At 40.4% G+C, this 24,321-nt stretch overlaps 1 protein-coding gene across 6 annotated transcripts in view; it reads left to right on the forward strand.

Moving 5' to 3' along the window:
• CABIN1 (calcineurin binding protein 1) overlaps nt 1–24,321 on the forward strand; it is a 116,911-nt gene that overhangs the window by 57,796 nt on the left and 34,794 nt on the right. The gene's annotated exons all lie outside the window — the stretch shown is intronic.

Genomic DNA, 24,321 nt, shown 5'->3' on the forward strand with positions numbered 1-24,321 from the left:
TCTTCCCATCCTCTCTGTTCCTTGTTTTTCTTCCTTTTTGGTCTTTGTTAATTTTCTCAGTTTCCCTTCGCTGTATGTTCTGTGGAGCAACACCATGTCACAGGCACGGTGCTCCCAGCTCCCATCATGGAATGTCCATTGAGCCATAGGATAGAGGAACTTGTACCCAAAAAATCATTGTGTCACCTCCCTGCAGATTCAGGCAGGCATATTTGCGTTGATTAAGTATAATTCATATATACAAGGTTATTTCTGCATCAAGTCTGGAAACTTTTTTTTTCATGAATGCTTGAACTTTTTATAAGTTGGTTCATTAAAATGCATATTGAGTGACAGGCTGGCCCTTCTCTAAAACTGTGACTGAAAGGCAATTTTATAAAAGTGAATGCATAGAAGAGAATTAGTGTTTTCTCTGATTCCATTAAATTTACTGATATTAAGGTCTATGTTTGAAACAGGCATGTGTTTTCTATGTGGAAAAAGGTAGCTTTTTGAGAATCCACATATTTTAGTCAAGTAAGCATATTAATTTCCGTTGTTTTTCTTGTCCAGCATGGCAAATGGCTTCCACTGGGGGAAGGAGAAGCAGGAAATTGTGATACTAGTTTGCCCCTACAATAAGAGTTAAAATTTCATTATTTTCTAACTTTACCCTTGATAGCTGTTCTTTGGCCACCAATAGCAATCCACTTTCCTTCTTTGCCCCCCCCCTTTTTTTTTACTTATAAAGTTAATGTAATTCTATTAATACATCTCTTGCCCAGATTTTCTAACATTTTAATTGGAAGAATACTTTTAGTAGGTACAAAGGAGTTTGTTCTCTCGTTGTTCTCTCATTTGTTCTCTCTCGCATGTGCTCACTCTCTTACGCAGTCTCAATACCAACTCTGAACACAAAGGAGTTAACCGTGCAAGTGAAACTTTCATAGTGATTGGATTAAGACCAGAAACCCAGTAAGCAATGAAGTCTTAAAGTTGCCTATAAAAAGCTAGATAACTTTTTCACCCTCTGCCCAGCATATTATTTACAGTTCTTCACTCCATCCTCTTGGAAAAACAGAACTCATCAGTGAAAAATGTCCGTCGTTCACAGAGTTTTCTCTCTCAATATATACACACTGTTCTTTCTGGCTAACTTTGCAGGCTTCCAAGACCCAGCTAGTAAAGATGCCAGTAAATCTGAATCCCTGGAGATAAAAGCATGGGGTTTTGAACTGTCGTTTCTGCCAGTGGATATTAAACAGCTATTTTTTTCCATTGTGTTTCCCTAGGAAAAGTTTCTTCTTTTGTTGAGTAGATGAGTTTCTAGACAAAGGTAGGCTAGGGAACAAATAACCCTGAAATAAATGAAGATACGGCTTTTTTAGAAGAGAGTTTGTCATGGAGGTTGTAGTGTGTTACAGGACATAAAGCAGTTCATTTTAAAGCTAGATCTTAAAAGTTTAACAGCAACTGTTTCACCCACTCTAAAAAGGATCTGAAAGGTGCAGGCTTGCTGGAATACTGTGTGCTGAGTGTCCTTTTACAAACGTGTAATAAGTAAATCCACAATTTGATTTTTCCATCTGCCAGCTGTGTATCAGACAGGGATGGAAACGCTGCCTTTAGACACTTAGTGAGGTCAGCTTTAAACTTAGATTATGTTCTACTTTTTAAAAAATCTGTATAGGATTTTAAAAAAACTAAATCTATTTTAAAATGCAGTAGGAGAGCCGAGTTTTAAAGGTGATGATCCATCAAAGGTCTTTAAAATACATGTTTTTGTATTATATGTCTGCTATCCCGTTACCAGACTAGTTTTTGCCGCTTCTTACTGAGTTATTTATCCATAGTTTTATCACAGAAATGAATGGCAAGAACAGTTACACCAGTGTAGACTGCCACATAAACAAAACAAAGCAAACAAAACCGGCAAAGAGTAAATTTGGAATCTTAGAAGAAAATCTAAGACATAAAATTCAATCTTTTTAATTAGCTGGCGTCGCGTTTTCCTTTCTCCTACTAATTGCTACAGCGTCTGACTGAAAGCTTTGCCATAACTCCTTTCAATGTCGATGTGTAGAGTTCACACAAGAGTGTTGAACAGGCAAGTAGTGTGTACGTGTCTGAAGTCAGACCTCATTGTCTTTAAATACGCTCTTCTTTTGCTCTAAAATGCTCTAAATGCATTACTCTGAGGAACATAAATTTAATGGATGTATAGCCAAAATCGTTACATACTTGGAAAAGTTTTCTTCAACGCTTCTTCCTTAGGTGAAGCTATGTGTGATATAACCAAGATGAGGTATGTTTTTTCTGTGAGCTGTTTCTACCAGTTGTATGTTAAGACAATTCTCTGACATTACCCAAGGTAGTTTCCTCTTCTATATATTTAATTTTGTATATATTTCCAGGACTGCTTTTGAGGTAGATATCAGCCTGTATCTGATCTTGCTCTTTACAGCACTTGTCTGTTCCATATTCCAGGTTTGACAGATTTTTTCATTCCTGTATCTTGACTGTGTAAAAATACCAGTCTCACTTTGAAGGCTAAAGGAGCCAAATGGCAGTAAGTGAATACACCACCAGCTACCATCAGATAAACCGCTCATACTGCCTTTCTGAAACCTTCTGACGACTTAATTCTGCACCTTGTGATGGTTTTAATTTACCTGGCATTATGGTGATTTATTCTAACTTTCATCCTTATAGAAAGAAGAAGATTAATAGTGAAATTAAGTTTATTAAAGCAGCATACATTATGAGAAGTATTTTTGGATTACAGTTCTAAGCAGAAGGATCTAAGGATTTTTCATGGATATACGTTGCCTTGGTGTAAAAGTGAAAACAGGAGAATGTGGGATGAGAGCAGCATGATACAAGTCTGTGTGTACATCTGTGCAAGTGGATAGCATTTATAGAGAAATATTTTTAATGTAATGGATACAGCAGGATATCATTGGCCAAATGAAAAAGGTTAAGGAGAGAAGATAAGACGGCAGATAGAGAATGATGATAAAGAACGTATTTTGTTGTTACGCAGTAGCTAGTGTGTGATGACCAGTTTGCTGGCTGACTGCAGTATCACTGTGCAGAGCTTAGATTAGATATTGAAGCAGGAGTTCTCTGAGTGATAGTACTCCATCTTTGGCAAAATTCCTAAAGTTAGAGGAGTAAAAATGTTGAATATTGTATAGTGTATTATTGTTCCAGACTGTTTGGCTCCTGTGGAGGAGGTAGGATTTCCTGGCATAATACGAACACTTTTGGAGTTCGTGTGATAGCTACTATGTGAAACAAGGAGGGTTGACGACTTAAACAAGGTGACTTTCTCAGCCTCCTGAAAAGAATTAAAACATGATTGAATGGGTGAGTGAAAGTAATGAAGTCCATAGTGGTCAGTATTTTAGCTTGCTTCTCTGAACACTCCTGTATTACTGTGATCCAACAAGGGAAGTTCCTCTCAGAGCTTGACTGAAAAATGGCTTATTTCCAGGGGCTTCATGACCTTTGTTCATTTCGTTTGCCTATGCTTCATCTCCACCAGTTTACGTACTCACCTCCTGTCCATAAACAGTTTCACAAATTTGGCTTTTATTAAGTTGTTTAATTTTCCTGTAGGTTAGAGGAAGCAAAATCAGAAAAACACAGACCTTTCACTTGAAGCACTTCCTAACAGTTACTCGGCATGAATTATGAATTTTGCTGGCTATTAGATTTGCTGACACAGAATAAGAATCAGAATTGAAAACTCCTAACAGGTCATTTTCTATTTAAATCTTTCTCTCTTCAGACCTGCTCCCTGTGTGTATATCCAAAGTGTATCAGCACTTATACTATGATCTCCTGCTCAGTAGCCTGGAACTAGTGTGAGTCATTAATATAATGGCATTTTCTTAAGTATTCAGATGCCTGAGATAATTTAATGGGCTTGGTGTAACAGCTAAAATGAACAGATAAAATGTTCCTCCTTACAGGCTGTAGTAAGAGTTTGTGTTGGGGTTTGTTGCTTGTTTTTTCTTAATTAATGGTATAGCTATCAATTACAATATTTTGGGTTGCTGAGCTCCACTCATTCCAGTGATACTGGCTCTGAAGTGACTAAAGTATTTCCAGTGGGAAAAATCTGGACAAACCTGAAGATAGGCCACGCTTTTAGGTCTACGTAGCTCATCCACGGAGAAGCGTGTAGCCCTCCCAAACTGTGACACTTTAACACTGTCTTCTATCGTGACTGATTTGCTTAAGACAGAGGACATATTTTATGTTTATAATCCATGTCTGTATCCCAGCTAGTGGCAGATTCAGTGTTAAAAAACCAGTAGAATCATCAATCAGATTTTAAAAAGAAGTAGGGATTACAGGGCAGTATAGTTGTGTAATGGAGGTGGGACTTCCGATGTGAATGCAGTGCAATTTGTAGCGTGAGAGAAAATACTCACAATAGGAATGTAAATGTTGAAATAAAATGCACATTCCAATTACTTTATAAGCTGAAATACTGTTAATGGGATAAACTTAATATTTTAAAATTACATTTGATGACACATAAAGGTGATGTTTTCCCGCCTGCAATGAAGTAGTTACTCCAGCAGGCTCAAAAGAAAAACATCTGGCTTTGTTTGCCTTTAGTCTGACAGCTCTGTACTAAAGGTCTTACTGAAAATTACTTCCTAACAGGTTTTAGGTCAGGATATTTTCTTTGTAATTTTCTTTCCCATAAACAAGAAAGCAAAAGTATTTTTCTGAATTAATTATACTAAAGTGAATGTTGCTTTTGAGACAAAAAAAAATTTATTACTTTACATTTTTTAGCATTTCAAGTAAAATGTGCAACTGCATATACAGATTAACTTTTTTAAAGGTAAGCTAATTGAAAACAAAGACTGAGATTTTGGAAGCTTAAGCTTTTACTAGATTTAAAAAACCCACCTTTTTAAATATTTAATTGCAGCAGCAAATAAGCAAAATTCTATATAGTTTGTAAATAAAACACTAAGGTATAAAAGTATGAGAAACTGATGAAAATTGAAATTAGCAATAGCTAGTCTTGGTTTTTGTATCAGAGTTTGAGAATGAAAAACTAAACAATTCATGTTTGATTGGCACATTTATTCCTTATCAGTTCTTCCTTTGCACAAATCTTCAAGTAAACATACTGCATCTTCTCTGTATCTTCTATGAGATGTTCCTGCTGCTTTGCAAGAACAGCAAAGCAAGAAAAATTATTTGTGAGTAATTTTTTCACAGGAATTACTCTTCAGACTTCGCTCCCAATAGTTCTTGTGGCCACTATTGTATGAAGGGGTTTTTTTTGTTGTTTGTTTGTTTCCCCCCCCCCCCCTTAACCTTGCAGCAGTAACCCCCCAAAGCAATAGTATAGAAAGAAACAATAAATTTTTCACCATTTCCGAACTGGGCTGCAGTCCTTGAAGCACAATAGATCCATATACATAACCCAGAAAGAAAATACAGTTTTCTCCAGTGGGGTTTGGGGGGGGCAGACTCTTAGGAAAATGCATCCTGAATGCTTTGTCAAGGGTAAAATGGGTTCTGCAGGCAGCGGATTCCTGTCTTGCAGGGATTAAACATGAGCAACAGTAAAAGGACTTTTTGAGTTCTGCTCTGTGTGTGCGTGTTTGTGTATTATAGGACAAAGTGGTTATAATGTTGAAGAACAAAGACTTTATAAGGCAGGGAAAAATAAATTACTATTATTTTAAAATATATTATGCAATAAAACTAATATTAATAGGAAAGAAATGTTAGCTTTAACAGCGGCTAACTGCCTGGAGGACTTAGGCCTACTCTTGCGACAGACTGAATTCCACATCCTAAGGTGAGAAGATAGTGACACAATGAGATACTAATGCACTTTCTTCAAGTGTATTTTAGTTTCTTCAGATGTTTTATGGAAGTATGAAAGCTAAAAAGAATAAAGTAATACTTCTGAGTCCCATCGCAGGTATTTCCAATCACAAAGAAAAGAGTGGCAATTGGCTTCAAGACACGTTTGCTGTACTTCACTCCTGAGGGACGGCGCAGTGAGTGTGTTTGAACTGGAGGAAATCTAATGGCTTGTGGTCAGAAAATGTGCTTGGGCTCTCTGCATTGCTAGGTTGCATTACAGAATTTCCAGTGAAGACACTTCCAAAAAACAGTCTTGACTGCTTTGGAGATCATCAGTATCTGGAAGAGAAATTTTGGAAAGTCCGTTCCCATGCTGAAATTCAGAAATATCAACTACCATGTCATTAAAGTTAAGATTTCAGCTTGCTGGCACCCAGGCACTTAGGAAGAAAAAAGATTTAAATTAGGGAAGAAAGGAGGAGAGACAGACAGACAGGACTTAACTGCTTTACACATTTCATGCCCAGAGAGTTCTCAGCCTAGGATTTAGACAATCGGTTGATGTGGCCCTGCTGACAAAGTGTGGGAGAAAAGGGGAGAATCATTTTAAGCAGAAGGGGGTTTTTCTTCTTTGTAAATTAGTAATCAGTGAGTATTGCTCTCTTTCTGAAATCTTTGCTAGAAACCATAGACAGTGTCTTCTGCGCACAGCATTACTGTGACAATGTAGGCAGGTAAACCATTCACATGTAGGCCTATTTTCTGAATTATTTTGTCACTGTCTTTTCAATATGTCACTTTTCTCCCTTCAAAATCTGACAAGTCTCTGCTTGCTTTTTGTGAATAATTGAGCCAGAATAAAATTTCCTGCCTCTGTATGTTCTCAAATTTATAAGGTAAAGCAAAGCAAAGTGTTTTTCTTCCTGAAAACTTCCATCGGAGAGCTGTCTCTAGCGGCAGACTGAAGCTGACAAAATGAAAGGCCCACTAGGAGATGAATCTGAATCTGAAGTCTTCTAAGTATGTGGGCAGCAAGGTGAAGACAGCAAGATGATATACCACAGATTTCTGTTCCAAATCTCCTTTCAGTTTCTCTTATTTCTGGCGCTACCTTTTGACATAGTCCTCTCCTATTTTTCCATTTGCATTTATTCTTTCTTCTTCCATTTGCCCTTTTAAGAACAGCAGTTTAAATGTAGTCTGTGGACAAATAATTAGGTATGATTTTACATTTGTTTGTCTCTAGACAAAGACAGCATATGGTCCATATCAAATTCTAAAAATAATAGCTTTATTCATAGAAATTCCTGTTTTTAAGAGGAGTGAGTTTGTCAGGTATATAATGATATTGAATTGGTTAAAATATTCTTTTACAATCAAAGTTGTGGTTTTCAAGCAAAGTAGTAATTGTCAGAAAGGACTGAATTACCCTTACTTGTTGAATATTGAAAAGAGACGGATTTTGAAGAGATACAAGTCCTCTGAAGATCCAGATTTGGCACTTGCTGGTTTATGTTTCTCTTTGAAATTCAAAGGGAATAGAATTACCTCTTAATAAACAAAAAAATACAAACCTGTGTATAAACAGGATATCATCTTCAGATAACAAACTTGGGGAATATATGGAATATTTTTCTCCACTCCCTCCTCTTCATTCTCCTTAACTTCTATCTTTCTGTTACCTACTGGCCACTCCGTGTGTAACCTCAGCGCCGGTATGCTGTCGGTTTTGGTGGTAGCAGCCAGTTCTGCTCCTCAGAACTGTGGTCTCCTTACAGTACTCGCGGCACTGATGGAAAAGAGAAATTGGCCTGGAAAATACTTACATAAGACCACAAAAGTTGCTACTCTGGGTTAGACTGCGTTTTCCAGGCAAATATTCTGATCTGGTAGTTATTGTTCTCTGACTGTCTGCAAAATTAAAAATATCTGAGTTAAAGGAAGCAAGTACTGCCGTTGAAGGGAGAGTACTTTCTAGTGGCTGCAGGACTTCCATTGCACTGGAAGCTTGAGATTCCTTTTATCTCTGCAAGAAATAAAAAATGCAATCTATAAGTGAAAACAATATCCTACTTCCTTAAAAAAAAAAGATTAAATTTACTCTTCCTAAGTGGAAATAGAATTCATGCTAGGATTTACAATGAATATCCTCTGAACTGAAGAAAATAATTTGAAAGTGGAACAGAATTTCAAATATATTGACCTTAACAAACTCTCATGCTGTTGTTTGCAAGGAAAGCTAGCACCCTTATCTCGATGGTGCAGAGAGGTCTGGAATTCATCTGAACATTCGTTATTTACCCCAGAACATTTCATCAAGAAATCCCAGTGTGCAGAAGTTAAAAATGCTTAAAAGTGTAAAATCACTTCCATCTGGCTCCTGGTATTGCAGCACTGGAGAGCATGTGCTAGAACTCATATCCTGTAGGTGATCCTGGGCGAGACGTCCCTCAAAATTTCTCTAGTTGTTAATTGATTTAAAGATATAGAAGATTAAAGAAAAAGAAAACAAACAAACAAAAAAACCCAACCAAACAAACAAAAAACCCAAAAACCAAAGCAGTTCATGAAATGAGGCTCTTGAAGAAAACACGGAGTGAAATACAAACTTGCCACTTTTTAATGATCTGGAGTAGTGCTTTGCCCTCCTCCTTTCCATCATAAACAACTAAAAGACAAGTATAGGACACAGTCTTAGAGAATTGACAGTTGCACCTAGAATAATTGTTCTTCTTTCTCTGAGATGATTTGCTGAACTGAAAGTATTCATTATGAGTGTTTATTTTTAAAGGGACAAATGTTAGGTCATCTTGTTGACTCTGGGCATGTTTCAGGTTCCCTGTCAGTCTTTTTCCCATCCATCCTTCCTTGCCAAAATGTGTAAAGTCATGTTGTTTTGTTCCTATATCACCCAAATCAAGCTTAAAAAGCAGTAGATGTTAGTTGTTTATACAGCCCTCATTTGCACAGTGTCTCCAAGTAATTAAACAATTAAGAAAATACTGTATCATCCTTTACCCCTAATCAGAATAGAGTGTCCCAAATACTGTGCTGTGTAAAAATAATTAATGAAAAGGCCTTTGATATGACATAGTGTTACATCTGAACCAAGAATCCGGGCGTAACTGTGCCAGCCATCTTCTGCAGCAGCTGTTTCACCAGTGAGCCTGGAGCAGGCAGCACTGGAGTCGAACTGCGGAAGCCAGAGATGTAGCTTAGTGATGTGAATAACTCGAGGTTATTTCTGACATGAGCACTGAACATTTACTGCCTTTTTGTGACACCAAGTAAATAATTTTACCCACTTTGTGTCACAACAGTACTGGATTTAGGGTATCTCTGTAACGTGTCTCCTATATCCAGAATGTGGAAATCCCATGACAGGTTGCTGGTTCCCACGCGTGCAGGGGATGCCACTTACACTTCACTGAGCCTCTGTATTTTTTACCTTGGGTAACTAAATTGGGATTTTCTTGTACAGTAATGCTCTAAGTTAGGAATACCTACATGTGCAAATAGTGCAAAATTCATTCTGCTTGTGATGGTTCATACAATTGAATAATGTGTGGGGTACGAGTCTGCAGTGCAAACCTGGGAAATGTCATGGGGATTGATGAAGATGCTGATTGAGAGAGAACATAAACTTTTGGAACTGGACAGAACTAGAGATAATCTGTGGTGAAAACCATATCCTTTTAAGCCCTAAAGAGACAAATTTTTGTCCTTAATTTAAGTTGGTAGTGGACCTTTACCAAATAATGTTTTTCTACAAAAGCAATAATGAATTGGACATGGGTCTAATATGCCGATTAGTGATATTTTTAAAATTTGCTTGTTTGTAAAGCAGTGTGAAATGTAGGAACTAGGTATTCTTACAATTCTTGTTTACCTTTTATTGGCATTTAAAGATGTCTGTGTTCTTGCTGCTTTTTATATACTATGCCTGCTCATTGCAACAGATAAGAGGTATTAATTAGAAAACAAAATCCTTACATTGGCAGGTAGGTAGTTGTGCAGAACTTTTATATTACACGATTTCCAGTCTAGTGAACCTCCAGTCCTTGGGCTATTAACTTTAAACATTTTACAATGTATTTAATTCCAGATACGACTACTTAATTTGCATAAATAAATGACAATGCATAGGAGAGAATTCCAATGCAATAGAGGAGTTGAGCTCTGCTGTTAACAGCGACTCACTGAGCAGATGAAAAAAGGGCAGGTCAAAAAGAAGCCTGTTTGCATGAATACATAGAAAGTAAGTATTTGTTTCAGTTCTGTATTTAAAACATAAATCTGTGTTTTGCATGCGCAAGATGAAAGGCTAATGGATTCTTGAGGTGGCAGTGCCCAATCTGTGTTGTTAACAAGTATAGAATGGGTTGTTGTCTTTGGTAGCAAGATGTTAGTAAGAGGTGATGAAGACATGGGTTATTCTGAAGAGTGGTAATGGACAGAGTGAAATCTTAGCTTGAAAACAAAACCACTGACTTTTACAGTTTAAGTGGAGAGATAGACCCAGAGTATTGTTGATTGATGTGATTTTATAAAAGATAAATAGGATAGCTAAATTATTCTTTAGCTTTTTTTCAATATGCTGTTAAGCATAAGTGTATATATATGAAGTATGCAAATAGGTAGGAAGGGGCAAGTTATGTGGGGCTTTCAATGTGAGAAGCCTAGACTGATGTGTTTAGAAAAGAGGAACATGAAGAAATGAAAAGATGGGTAAAAAGTGGGTAAAATGATGGGAAAGAACAATCATCTTAGCAACTGACTCCTATTGTGGAGCAGACTATTAAACCTGAGGTGTTAGTAAACAGGATAGATTTTGAGCACTTCAGAATAATCCTAGCAATCAGGAGGGAAAAAAACCAAACCAAAACAAAACCCCTGTAATGCTTAGGAAGGCAAGGAGGAAGTCAAAGCAATTTCCCTGCTTGCAAAAGTGAGAGAAAGGAACAAGTAACGATAAAATGTTTAAACTTCTGTGATGATGAGCCCAGATGAGTGGCTGGGAAAAGAAGTTAAGTTTAGCTGTGCTAAGCTCAGATTGAGAAAGACAAATCAGACAGTTTGTGAGGCAGGATGAGATGGACTGAGGTTAGTGGTGGACTGGTACACGTTTGGTTTCTTAATATGAGATTGACTGAAATAATCAAAAGTAGGGAGAGGTAAGTATGGAGGGAAAGGACAAGGGTAGACCTTTGTTTTCCCCTTCAAATAGTTTGAGAAAGCAAGAAGGATGTTACAAAAGAGGTGGCAAAGAACTGGTGAAAGAAGTGCCACCAGCACCCCCGGCATTGCAGAAGCTGGAGATCAGTTCAAAAGCCCTGGGATGGGGGGAGGAGACGATACGAGAGTATAAATACGAGGAAATGGTGTCAGAGGATGGTCCTGCCGTTTGGCGAAAGGTGTTCCAGCGGCACGAAGGGGAGCTGTAGCGCAGCAGGGTGCGGGGGCGAACGCGCGCCTGGGCTCGCCGCGTGTGTCGGAGGCCCCGCAGCTCCCGAGCAGCCATGGCTGCAGCTGCCGGGGGGGAAGGCGGCCGGTGGCGGGAAGCCTCCGCCTCACTCCTCCGCTCCGACCCGCCCGGCGGGCTCCGCCGGCCCGGCGCTGCGGGGAGAGGAGAAAAATAGGTCACGAACGGGCCTGCGGTGACGGCGAGGTGGAGGGCGATGAAGCGGCACCGGCGGGGTTAAACTGGGTCAGGGAATACGTCGGGGAGGTTTGGCGGGCAGGTGGGAGCAGATAACTGGTTTTTATGAACGCCTGCAAACCGACGGGAGCAGCTGTTTACTCCCTCGCCCCAAGCGGGATGGCTCCCAGCCAGGCTGGGCAGTAATTGGGACCAACACCCCGTGTCACAGCAGAGCGGCCTCCGGCGGCGGAACGAGCGCCCGGCCCCGGCCCTGCACGCCGCCCCCGGCCCGCAGTTGCAAGGGGGGGAGAAGAGAAAAAAAAATTAAAAAAAAAAAAAGCCGCGGCGGCAGGAAATCTAAGGTATGCGGTTTCCAGAGGTCGGGTGAACTCCGGTGCGAGAGGAAGTGCGAGCCGAGCAGAGCCGGGGCGGGGCGGGGGTGCAGCCGGTGGGGGCGCGGGGGCGGCGCGGAGCGGAGCGGGGGCCCGGGGGCGGGCGCGCTCCCGCTGCGCGGGCCGCCGGGGAACTCCGGCGGAGCGATCCCGCCGCCTCGGGGATGGTGAGTGCGGGAGGTGGGCGGGAAACTCCCCCCCCCCCCCACCGCCCCGCGGGGAGGCCGGCGGGCAGGAGGGGAGCGCGGCCGGGGCGCGGGGCTGCGGGGTGGTGCCCGGGGGGGAGCCGGGGGCGGTGCGGGGCCTTCCCGGGCGCTCCGGCGGGGAGGGATGCGGTGTCGTAGGAAGTTTGTTTTCTCCCTGCTACCAGAAGCACAAATAGCTGCCGGCTTCCCTAAATTGCAGGGCGTTTCTCGGTGCGGCGCGCCTTGGCCCTTTCCCGTTCGGCTTGGCCGCGGGTTGAAAGCCCTTCCCCGCGGCGGGGAATCCCTTCCCCGGGGCTGGGCTGGGCTGGGCGGGCTCCGGGCGCCCGCGGGGTTCACCCACAGCGCCTAGCAGGCAGCGGATGCGCTCCGATGACATTTGCCGTCGCGGTTGGGAAATACTTGTTTCATTAGTTCGGTTCGCCTTCCGTTAGAGGCTGGAACAGAGCTACTTCGCTGCACCGAGGGAAATCCTGAGAGCGATGGGAAGCGGAGAAGTCGAGAGAAGTTTGGAAGGGGGGACGAAAGGGTGAGGGATTTTTGTTTTCTTCTGTCTGCATCGTTTGGGATTTCACCGGCTCCTTCCTCCACCTCCATAGTGGGATGAATTATTTAGCACCCTCGCTTTTAAATCAGCCCTAAAGCTTGCAAGGGGAGGCTTTCACGTCTAGAAGAAAGAAAAAGAGACGGTAGGTCTGTAAAAATCATGTCTGGCACAGAGCATCCCAGCTGTGATCTCTGGTGTGCGCTCCGCTGTTCTGCCTACGACAGCCAGGCTCATGCTGGAGATTCCCCTTCTTAACGGTGACCTAACAGAGAAGCCTGTTGTTCAGTATCTATTTTGCATGAGTTACTATGCTGTAGCAGTCACTGTTTCATTCAGCTAAAGAGAGAGAGGATAAGAGGATTCCAATTTAATTAGCAGTTTGTTAAAACCAGTCAGCTTTGTCTGGTCACATGTTTATAATTTTAGAACGTATGTCTTAATTGCAGTAAATTCTGGTGGTGTGCATAAAGCAAGTGCCACATGCTGTTTGCGGCGTTGGCTGTGGCAGCTTCATGTTTCTGGTTTGTTTTTTTTTTTTTTTTAATTTACTGCAGCATGTGTTTATTTGTGCAATGGCAGATTTTTGTGTCTGCTCTGGGTATTTTGCATGAAGCAGATCGAGGAGATCTAGGAATTAAAGCATATGCTGTGGAGGTTTTTATTACCCAGGAAGCTGCAGGATGTGTCTTTTTTTTTTTTTTTATTGGAGCATATTCAGGTTGACATCTTGAATACCCAGATATTGTTCTGGTGGTTTTCAGTAACAGGACTCGTGTGTGTTTTAGCGTCTTTAATCAGAGTCTGAAATACTGTAAATGTTGAGGCCTTCCTCACTCCTTCCCCCCATCAGTAATTACTCTGCTTGTTCTCAAACAAACAATTCCTATCTTGCAATATCCCTGAAATCAAACACCAGCGGACTGTACTGTGTCTTCTCCCTAGCTAACCGAGTCACTGCCATGCCTGTGCTAGATGAAGCTGCTGTTGTATCGCTGCTGGTTGAATTTTGAAGATCCCCTCTGTATACTGTGATTTACGTTACTGTAAACAGAGTAATTGAATTGCAGCTTTTCTGCCATGTCTCATTCCTCTGCTGTTATCAAAGTCAACTTTAGTTGGGGTGCTAGGCAGGCTGGTGCCTAAATATTTGCTTGAGTTAGACATTTCCACTAACTCTTATAATTGTATGAAGTACTGCTTTTGCTTGGTTGTTTTTAAACCCTATATTACTGAGGAAGCCCTGGGAGTCTCTGAGGACAAGACAGAATTAGGTATTAACATGCCTCTCCCCCACTCCCCAAAACAGAAAAAGGTAAAATACTTAAATAACAGAGTTAATGAAATTATTTTTTGTTGCATGAATTCCTGTATCAGAGGAGAAAAAGATATTCTGAGGTTAGCTAAGGGATGTGTAACAGTAAGAGATTTTTTTTCCTTTTATAGCAGTCAGGACTCGTTCAGGGCCTCCACTTGCTGGACAGAGAAGGGAAGCGTTCTGTGGACACTGCTGTAGTGGGGGGCGAAGAGGTAATGAAATGAGTTACCTGTCAGCTCCTAATAACTTAATTTGAAGATCTTAATTGGTGAGGATGCAATGTGCAAACTCAGGTAGCGCTTTAGTCGTTTGAGAGGAGTATGTCTTCTCCAAGAGTCGACTCCTTTTTATGCTGCTTATGTCTCTTTCTGGTTCATAACTGCTCATCTGGGGTATTTGTTTCTTTATTACCTATTTTAAATAAGCTGCTTCCTGCCCTCAGCTTCAGCTGACAAACAGTTTGAAATCCAGGATGTGTACTTCTGTCATTCCTAAGCCAGTATGAAACCTCAGGCTGAGCTGTGACCTTCAAATGTGAACTAAGTCATGCATTTGCAAACACGTATCTTTAGAAAACTGCCTTTAAAGAAAAGGAGTAGGGAACCCTAGTCAGATCTCACAGAATTCTGATTTGAGATGAGAAGGCTTTTCCACTAGCTCCTGCTGTCATTTTACCTCTTGTCAGAACACTAGAGGAGTTAAAATTTTTGTTCAGTTTGACTCTCCGTTGCTTTTGTTATTCTCAACATTGATGAAAGATGCAAGTTTTTCTCTGTGCTTTCATGTCGTGTGCACATACTGAAATACCAGCCGGTGATGGAACATGCCATTCCTGTTGCTTTCCGAAGGGCTTTTAGAATTTGATGTCTAATAGTGAACAGTTGAGTATAATTTTTTTAGTACCATTCCTGGTATTGTGGCATTTTATATTTTCTCCTGGTTGGTTGTACTTTAGTACTTATTTTTAACAGCATGAATATGAATATTGACAGTTCTTCATTACATTCCAATATACAGCGCTCTTAATTTTTGTAAGTAACTTCAGAGCCTATTCAGTGAAATTTATTAGTTTTTTTTTTCCATAATCTTGATTTGTTGCTAAATAAGCTGCAAAAACCCTACCTATGTATATTTTGAAGGCTGTGGCTCATAAGCCACTAAACATGCGACTGAGGTCATAACAACTCTAATGAAAATTTGATGAAACATCACCAGTACCCAACCAGATGTAGTCGTTGCAACTACATATTAATATATCGCCTCCTAATGACAGCATGGCTCTTTCCCGAGCAAGTTGCAGTATGTACAGTACACAGATCTGTTTGGTTTTCTGTGACATCACCTCAAACCTACTTAGTTTTTTCGTACTTACCAGGAAGCTATTCCCAACAGATCGCTGAGGAAAAAGGTACTCTTTTCAAAAGTCCTTATGTGGACCCTCAAAGTCAGGTGTTGTGGCTGCATGACCACTCACAGTGCTCTGAGATAAGAGAAACCTATGTGTCTGAACAATGTATTTTAGCCAAATGGTGTTGTAAGGAGAACACTTCTGGCTAATTTTATGTTAAGTTAAAATTTTGTGTCAAGATGAAATTAAGCTGAAGGCTCTTCTCTAGTAGTTTTAAAGATTATCACTTGATTGTATTTTATGAGCTGCCATGTGATACTGCTTTAGAGAGTTTTCTCTTTTCAGAAAGTTTGGTGGAAACTAGTAGCAAGTGTTCTCTGGACCATTTGATTTATGTTCCTTCAGGCTCAAAGATCTCTTTCAGGAGGATCTCTTAGTGCCATGTATTCTAGAGATTTGGTGCTGAGAAGAATGATCATTGAGTGCTTCGTCAGTGTGGTTTCCTGAAATGATAGTGTTTTCCTCCATGCTCCTGAGACCCTCTAGCTTTTGGTATTCTCTGAGATTTTGAGTCTAATTTGTTGATATATTTGTAAAACATACAGGTGGGTGATGTTACTTTTTCTAAGCATTGTAGGAATATGCTGAAAGATTTTGCAAACACTGGGATTTTATAGTTTCTCATTTTGATATTTGTGTGTGTGTGTGTCACTATGCAGAAGAGAGTCTGAAAGCTGAAAGACACTCCACGCTGTCAGTGCAGGGATGCTGGGTATCAGCTGTGGGAGTGGGAAGTTAAGAATTTTGTTTGCTTTAAAGTAAGGGATGTAGGATTGAAGAGCAATTTTTGTTGACATAAAAATTGAGTATTTTGGTAAAATAACTTTTTAGCACTCTGACAGCCTAGTTTAAAATACTCAAAATCACTTCAGTCTTGTATGTGGAGACTGTCTTGCTATTAGAAGAATAATCACTTACGTTTTGTGTATTGGGTAATCAGTAAGTTAAATCTAGAACTTGGATGTTTAAGTAGGTGAAAACATGTTTCTTCAAATCCTGTGAAATCTGTCAAGCCCACTGAAATAGTAAAAGAAGGCGTTCTGTACTAGAAGACCCTTACTGCAGTGTTTCAGCATGAAGAATCTCCAAACAACTCATAATTCTACATTAACAATGTGACAAATCTCAATAATTAGTATACCTCTTGATGTTACAAAGTTCTTGTCCTCCTTTTCTTTCTAATATCATGTGTACTGCACTAGATGATGGAGGTGAATTGGTGTAAGCTGTTTAAAGATAGACAACTTTAGGTACCTGTAAGACAAGTAGGTAAGATTTAGCATTTTAGCTTTGCTGCACTCATCCACTCAACTTGAAAATTAGCCGATGTTCTTGTGAAAAATCAGTCATCTTTTGCTTGTAGCACCTGCCTCGCCCTTGGCCCATTTGGACTTCCCACAGATTGTATCATTCTGCACATCCTTTTCAACATCTATCTCACGTTTAACTTGCTTCTCGGTTTAAGCATTGTCCTGTTGTTATTCCCAGAGGAGTGGAAAGGCTGCCTTTTGGAGAGTGAGACATTTGAGACTTGTCTCCAGACTTTAACTCTTCTGTCCCTGCATTAGATTGCTGGATATTTCTAATCTCCCTTCGTGTACCTAGGCTTTGTTATGCTGTACTAATTTTGTATTCATTTAAGGCAGGAGTGTTATCAGAGTGACATTAGTAAGACACTGTGCCAGGTGCACTATTTTTGGATGTTACCAGAGGTGAGTGAAGATGATAGTTTATAGTTCTGTGTTCTGAAGCAGTTTTTTATTTTCTTAAAATTAGGCTGAGGTAACACTTGCTCTGCCAGATAGAATCTTAATACCAGTTAAACTGCATGTATGCTACTAGCTATTTACCTAGCTTAGCCTCTGGGGAGATGGAGACAGTCACTCTAGTTACGGAAGTGAGGGGTGTAAGTGAAAAATCTCACTACCCTGAAACTTGCCCTTCTCCCTGTTTGAAACGCTGGAACCAACGGCTTCTGCCAGCCTGGTGTTAGCCGCAGTTTTCTTTCTGGTTCTGCAGCATATCCTTTAGGTACGAGAATGAGTAGTGGGGCTTCACCTCAGGGTGCCACTGATGGAGACCAGACCTGCCTGCAGACTTGCCAGTTGGCATTTATCTCCTTTAACATTTGTCATCTTTTATGACTTACTCATCATCCTCTGCATTCAGGGCAGATCGTAGTTTCTAGCGTGAAGTTCATCCTAAGGTAGGGCCTATAATAGCTCGGGTGAGCCATGTCCCCTAAGTGCCTTTTTCTCTCTGTAAAAGGTTCCTAGGTGATACCATTAAATGTGTGTAACTGTATCATAGACACATGGAGTTAGGTTAAATAAATCCCACGTGTTGTTGAGAGTTTACTGATGTCTGCAGGGGACTAATGCAGTAGCCTGCCCGCTCCCAGGCAGATGGATGGACTGTACCGAGCTTGTTTCATTAGCTGAGTACTGTTTGCATCTGATGCCAGGCAGTCTGGTAGTAGCAAATACACAGAACAGATCTAAGCAGAAAAATCCTGTTAAAACAATGAAAGACTGTCTGTTAGGCAAAACCAGAACCCCTGTCACTCTCTAGATATGCCCTGCTAACCATTTATTTTGGTGGTAAAGAAATCTTCATACATCTGGTCCCTGAGAATGCCTAAAGAAATGCAAAATCCTGGTAAGGAGTTTTGCTGTCGAGGGCTTCATGTTCTTTAATTAGGTTTCTGCATCAGCTTATTTGCTTATTAGAAGACCTAGAAGCATCCTGTGTTCCTTGGATTTCTGTGCTCTATATCCTCCCAAAGAAGGAATTCCAGGCTCTTTCGGATAGGAAATAAACCAAAGCGTACCCCAGAAAAAGACGCTGAGGCAACAAAGGCGTAATCAGAAGTTCCAACACGGATGAGCAGACGCCTTTGTCAGTGTTTTGTTTTGAGTAGATAGAAGTGCCTGACTAAATCTCTGGATGACTTCTCTTCTACATTCCTTTGGCAAAACTCTTTCTCTACTTTTTAAATGCTGGATTTGCTGCAAGACACAGAGAATGAAACTTGCTGCTGATGATTTAATTCCTTTCCTAACCAATCCCTTTTAATCTCTCTTCTAAAATACAGCTGGTAAAAGGGATCAGCTTCTAAAAGGAAAGACAGTAAAGGTACTTAAGTAATTTGTCCAAAAGTCTTTTTATCAGTAGCTGACCTTCCAGCTTGAGGGGTTGTCCAGCTATCCAAGAGGGAACCTTTTTTTCATGTTGGCAAGAGGAAAAAAAGTTCCACAGCTATATCTTCAAATCCACTTTTGCTTTAGCACCTCAGGTTTGCAGAGTAGAGAAATGAGGGGCTAGAGAAGAGGGAATGTACGGATTGTTTCTTAGAGTACTCTGGGGAAGGATACTCCACCGGCACTGTTGGTGTTAACCTGGCAATGTAGTTCAGGGAGCAGTCGTTTTCATCCAGAGGATGATGCATTATGCACGCACCTCCTGTGTTTCCTGGATTTTCAAGTGGGTGATGTCTGCCTGAGGCACACCGCTGCAGAGCTCCAGAGGGAACGCAGCTGTGTCATTGCTTGAACAGGATTGCTCCTACGAAACAGGTTTTAAGAGAGTGACCTGTTGCTCCTTGTCGCTTTCTTCTCTTTCTTTCCATTGTAGCCATGGAGTAGAAGGGATTCTTTATTTCTTTTTTTTTTTTAATTATTTTTATAGCCTGGTTAGCCATTTCCCTTTAAAAAGAAACGATGTGACTTTCTGTTGACATCATTGTGAAGTCACATGGTACATGGGAACCATCTGAGTGAAAACTCCTCAAGCCTCCTGACCAAGTGAACAAAACCCTCTAGATTCTGCCTGGCGAATGGCCAAACCCAATGTTTTGCAAAGGCCATCTGTAGACTGCAGTTTCTGTTTCACTAATTCCATCTGAACTTGTAACCCGTCATCTTAAAAAGGCGTTTCTGGTTTTGTGTAACTGCTTATGCAGCGAGGAGGTGACTCCCTTTCCCTGCCTTGTGTGTGTGAGTCCCTGGCCCGTGCTCACGCGTAACAGCCTCTCCAAGTGGGTATGGCTTGGGTGTTCTTTTCGTAGGGTTAAAACCAATTTAATGTCAGGTCAACTGTAAAATGATTGTTCTAGAAATTGAAAAATCTGGAATTTAAGACTCTGAAAATACATTGTATTTTGAAGAGAGAAAAAAGAGATGAAAATTGTCCATTACGTTTATCAGCATATGATAATTGGAGCATGTGGAGCATTTTCATTTGTCAATATTTTTCATGCTGCTCTCTTGCTGAAATAATGCTGCAGAATTCCACAGTTCTTCCAGAAAGTGTACATGCTGTTTATTCACTTCCAAGTGTCTGTGTCCTTAAAAAAAGAAGAAAAAAAGAAATAGATGATATTTATCTTGTAGACCAGGAATTGTAATCCTGTTTGTTTGTTACTTACTAAAAGGAAGTTGCTGCAGTTTTGCCTTGTTTGTTTCCTTTTCCAGGCTGATAAAATGTCATTTATTTATTATTACACTATTTTTTTTATGTTCTGTTACTGTACTATGTGATCAAGACTAACAGTAGACAGTGCTGCTAAATACTCTAAAAAAGTTCCTAAGATTTTTCTGAAATCGGCTGAGTTACTCACAGAAAGCAGGCGCTGCTTTGTTTTTCCTTGATGACACAAATCCCTGCAGCTAATAATTTTAATATTCTGAATGTAGCTGCTTTCATTTCTTAATACTTTTGTACCCACTCACATTCCTGTTCACAGAGGTGGAATTGTTCCATTACATACTGAACAGCAGTGTGGATGAAATGAGGAATGGAGGAAGAAAAATAATAGAATTGTCTGTAGAAAAGAAGAAAAGCCAAAATCAGGTGACAGAGTAAGATAATAAGAGAGATGGGAGCTTGTTCAGATTGGATGAGAAAAGGTGGTTTAGTAACTTGCTAAGTGGGGGAGGAGGCAGGGGTTTTAATGGTTACACTAGCAGGAAGTGAGTTAAGCAAACACACACTTACCGACTTGAACGCAAAGTGGAGCGATGCTCACAGAGAGGAGTAGGGATGTTTAAAGGTCTGTGCTGAACTTATATGAAAAGAGTGAGGTTTCAAATCCTATGCATTGAAACTGTCAGCTTGAACCATACTCTTTTCCTTTCCAGGCCCCCAGTGCAAGATGTTATGTTGACCTAAGTAACTGTAAAAAGAATACATGAGTAAAGCTAATAGTACTTCAGTATGTTGCGCCTAACGCTGTATTCAAACCCAGACTTCAAAAAAAAAGTTTAGGAAAGTGTGAGCTTTCCAGGGATTATGTAATTGTGCTTAGCTGAACTTCTGATTTTACAATATTGTTGCATTATTAATTAATGGCTTCCCTGCACCACTTTATTAGTTGGTTTGTTAGTTTTGTGATATTTTCTCCCAGTCTTAAAATAATATTTCAGTTGGATTTGCTTTTTACTAAAGGCTCTTCTTAGTAGGACATTACTGGGACTGACAAATGAAGTGGTGTTTGTTTTTGCTTTGCTCATGTGAAGGCAGCAGTGGAATTGAGTTTGTTGTATACGGTGCAACTTTTGCTTCTGGGACCCATTGGAAAAAAAGAAAAAAAGGAGAATTGAGTCATAAGCAATTGAAGGTCTTTATTTGTAGCAGTAGTTTTTTATGTGTTTGCTTGTTATATGAGAATCGCATCATCTAGAGTATGACTAGCATTTCTCCATTTCATTAAAAAGAGAAACCATGGCGCACTGAGAGAGTAAAGCTTGACCTCTGCTTGGAAAATGGCTCTGCAGTGGCAGCAACAGCCATCCCCAGAGAAGTCTGGGTTTCCTTGAGAACTGTCAGCCTCTCCTCAGAGGCATTCTTAAACCCCAGGGAATCCCCTCCCGTAAAGTTCTGGAGTAAGCGGCATGGAAGAATAATAAGCACTTCCTTCCTCTCTATTTTCAGTGACTGAACTAGAAAGTATCTGCTCTTGCTGTAGCTCGTGCTCGCAAAACCCTGCGCAGCACGGTCCTGTTCTCCTTGCCCTCCTCCCCGCATCTTCGATTCTTCTCTAAGGAAAGGTTGTACAGCAAGTTTCAAGCTAAAAAAACTTTAAAAGTGTCACCAGGAGTATGATATACTGACTTCATTATTCAGTTTCATATTTAATGTAAAATTCATTATTAAGTTATCTGCAGAATTTTCATGTGCTCCCAGATTTCTTTTTTTCTAGCAGTGCGTATCAGCCTTACTTCCCCCACCCCCAGCTCTTCCAGAGTTTGTTTAGCCAGGAAGGCATGGAGAGCAGCTTGATGTTTTGGATCTTGAGAGGCATTTTGGAGTTGTTGGAAGCGTCTCACTCCTTCCTCTGGTTTCGTGTAAACAGCTTCGCTGGCTGTTGAGGAAGGGAGGAGAACCTTTCAGCTGTGGGAATGGTGGCCAGGAAACAGGAGCAGTGTGTTGGACGTGAAATCCTTTTGGTGGCCAGAGCCGGAGGTGTTTTATCAAGTGGCCTGAGTTGTGATAATCAGTAAAAAAACCCTTCAAAGAACTGCAAATGTTTGTCACAAGGATCGGTACTCCTCTGTGAGCGTACTTTCAAGAGAGGTATTTTTCTAACAAATAATGATATGAAAACTTTTAATTTTAGCTGAACTGAATATCCTTTTCCAATCTCCTCCCCAGTTATTTCATTATGAGCTTTGCATTTATATCTTTCTTAGGTTTTGTTAAAAAAAAATAGCCTAGCATTCAACTTTTTAAAAAAGTTGCAGTGTATGATCTGAATTCAAAAATGTTCTTCCTGAAGGTTATTAATACTTAGGAGGGAAAATTTCATGCCTGATGGGCTTAGTTAAACTCCTCTTTGGGAGAGGTTTGAATGAGACTGCTTCTTTAGTCTCTGACTCAAATTGTGGTTTTAAAAAGAATTCAACATCACTCATGAAATAAATTCAATAAACTCATTTTAATGTGAATGTTTTGCATATTGCTTAATAAGATCAAATGGGTGGAGTGAAGATTGTTCTGATGGCAGGATTCTTTCTGCTTTTGGCTTGAGGCCGTGTGTGAAACAAGCAGGTATGTAACACAGGACAGTAATCTTTTCTTTATTACTGGTTTGCATTTGTAAAACTGCAAGTCAACACATGAAAAGTTGGTGACTTTCCTTTTAAAATCAGACCTCTTGTAATTGCAGTGATAAAGTAAACTTAAACAAGTCTAATGTGAATTGTAATTTAAGCTCTTCTAGTGTGCCCTGTGTAGACAGACAAGAGCAGCATTCCCCAAAATACACAGCTTTGTTTGTCAGATGGACTTTGTCCCTTTCACAGCTTTCTGGCTGCGATTAGCATATGCTGTCATTGGGAATGATTTTACTGCATTATTGTAATTTCCGGCGTAGCATTATAATGTATACACGGGACATGTGAGAAGGAGCTGCAAAATTATTTTGAACTAATTCCAGATACAGTATCCGAAAGCTCCCTCCAAGTGATCTACCTAATTCAAATGAAGGATGAGATAATGTGAAAAAGAGCAGGAACCTACACACGGCTGTCTTCCGTTCCTACAGTATGCATCTAAGTTGACCGTAAATTGTTTCGTATAGTTAAATTGGCTGAACAGGTTCTTGCAATGTGGTGCCGTTATGAGCCGTTCAGTTGTTTTAGGATTTGGCAGAAACCCAGTTTACATATGTGCAGAGAAGCAAAAAATACCAGCTCCAGAATGTGTGTGTCACCTGCAGCCTGAAAGGAAAGTCACTGTGTAGTTCTGGGAGGAAAAAAAAACCAAACTCTATTTAAATAAAGTACGTGCAGTTTGACGGAACTGGTACCTTCAAGATGTGTGTGTGCTCAAGCACTTCTGAGCTGCAGAAGCGGATAAGATCTTTGCCACCAAGCCACAGAAGGTACTTGTGGACGTTTCTAGTTGGGGATGGGAGGAAGCAAGGGTTGTACCTCAGGGGTCGGTCGCAGCACCATTTTAGGTACTTTCTGGAAAAGGGAAGCTACGAAAAAAAGTTTGAAAGAAGACTTTGGGGAGCAAAGAGGAAAAAGGCTTTCTCTGTGATCACTGGGGAGTAAGAGGGAAAAGCAAGAGTAAGAAAATTTGGCAGAACAGTCTGTACGTTATATCTAGTTGAAGTCATTTTTTCCTATTTAAAAACACTGATATTTGCGTGGTTTGTTTTTTTTTTTTTTTTTTTTTTTTTTTCCCAAGTTCCTATACATTCTATGGAGTAAAACTGCAGATTCTCTGAAGACGTGCAGGGGGAGGGTCTGTTGTAGACAAGTTCCATATCTCCTATTTTGTGGTCAATTGTCATTTCTCATTGCTGTAATAATTTTCTTTGCTTCCACATTGTATTAAGTTCTGACGAATTTTGCTCACATTGCCAGTAAAGCTAAAAATATCAAAGCAAGACCTTTAAACAAGGATAAAAGTGCAAATATTTGTATATCCTGCTCTCTGAACAGGTTTGGAAAGCCAAATTCATTTTCAGTCAGGTACTTCTATCAATGAGGCGATTCTTTCCTGCATTGCCACAAAGTGATATACATGAGCAGAGGATTTTTCCTCTTAAAGAGCTGCTACAGGAAAAGGTTCAGAACTGAGTAAAGCACAAGGGAAGGGTTTGCACTGATGTGACAGCAGTTTTTGTGAATGTTCATAATGTAAGTTCCACACTGACGTGCAAGCGTTGTAGTATTTGCGTTGCATTTTTTTCAAATATGGTTGATTAGTGTGTTGACAGCATCCATGTTAAATATCTGAAAAAAACTCCTTAAACTTATTAGACATTGCAAAATCAGAGCTGACTGACTGAAATGAAATTATATTTTCTATCAGTCTCCAGTCTTGCCCCCTAAAGATTCCCTTATCCCAGGAATTTAATTAAAAGGCTCAGCACGTGCGCGCAAGTGTTTGAATGTGCCACTGGAAAATGGATACTGCGGAGGAATCTGATTCTTCCTATCGGACTGGTTCATGGCACGGTGAACACTCATCGTAT

The sequence above is a fragment of the Chlamydotis macqueenii genome, chromosome 17 (genome assembly GCF_036417535.1).
Source record: "Chlamydotis macqueenii isolate bChlMac1 chromosome 17, bChlMac1.mat, whole genome shotgun sequence".
NCBI lineage: Eukaryota > Metazoa > Chordata > Aves > Otidiformes > Otididae > Chlamydotis > Chlamydotis macqueenii.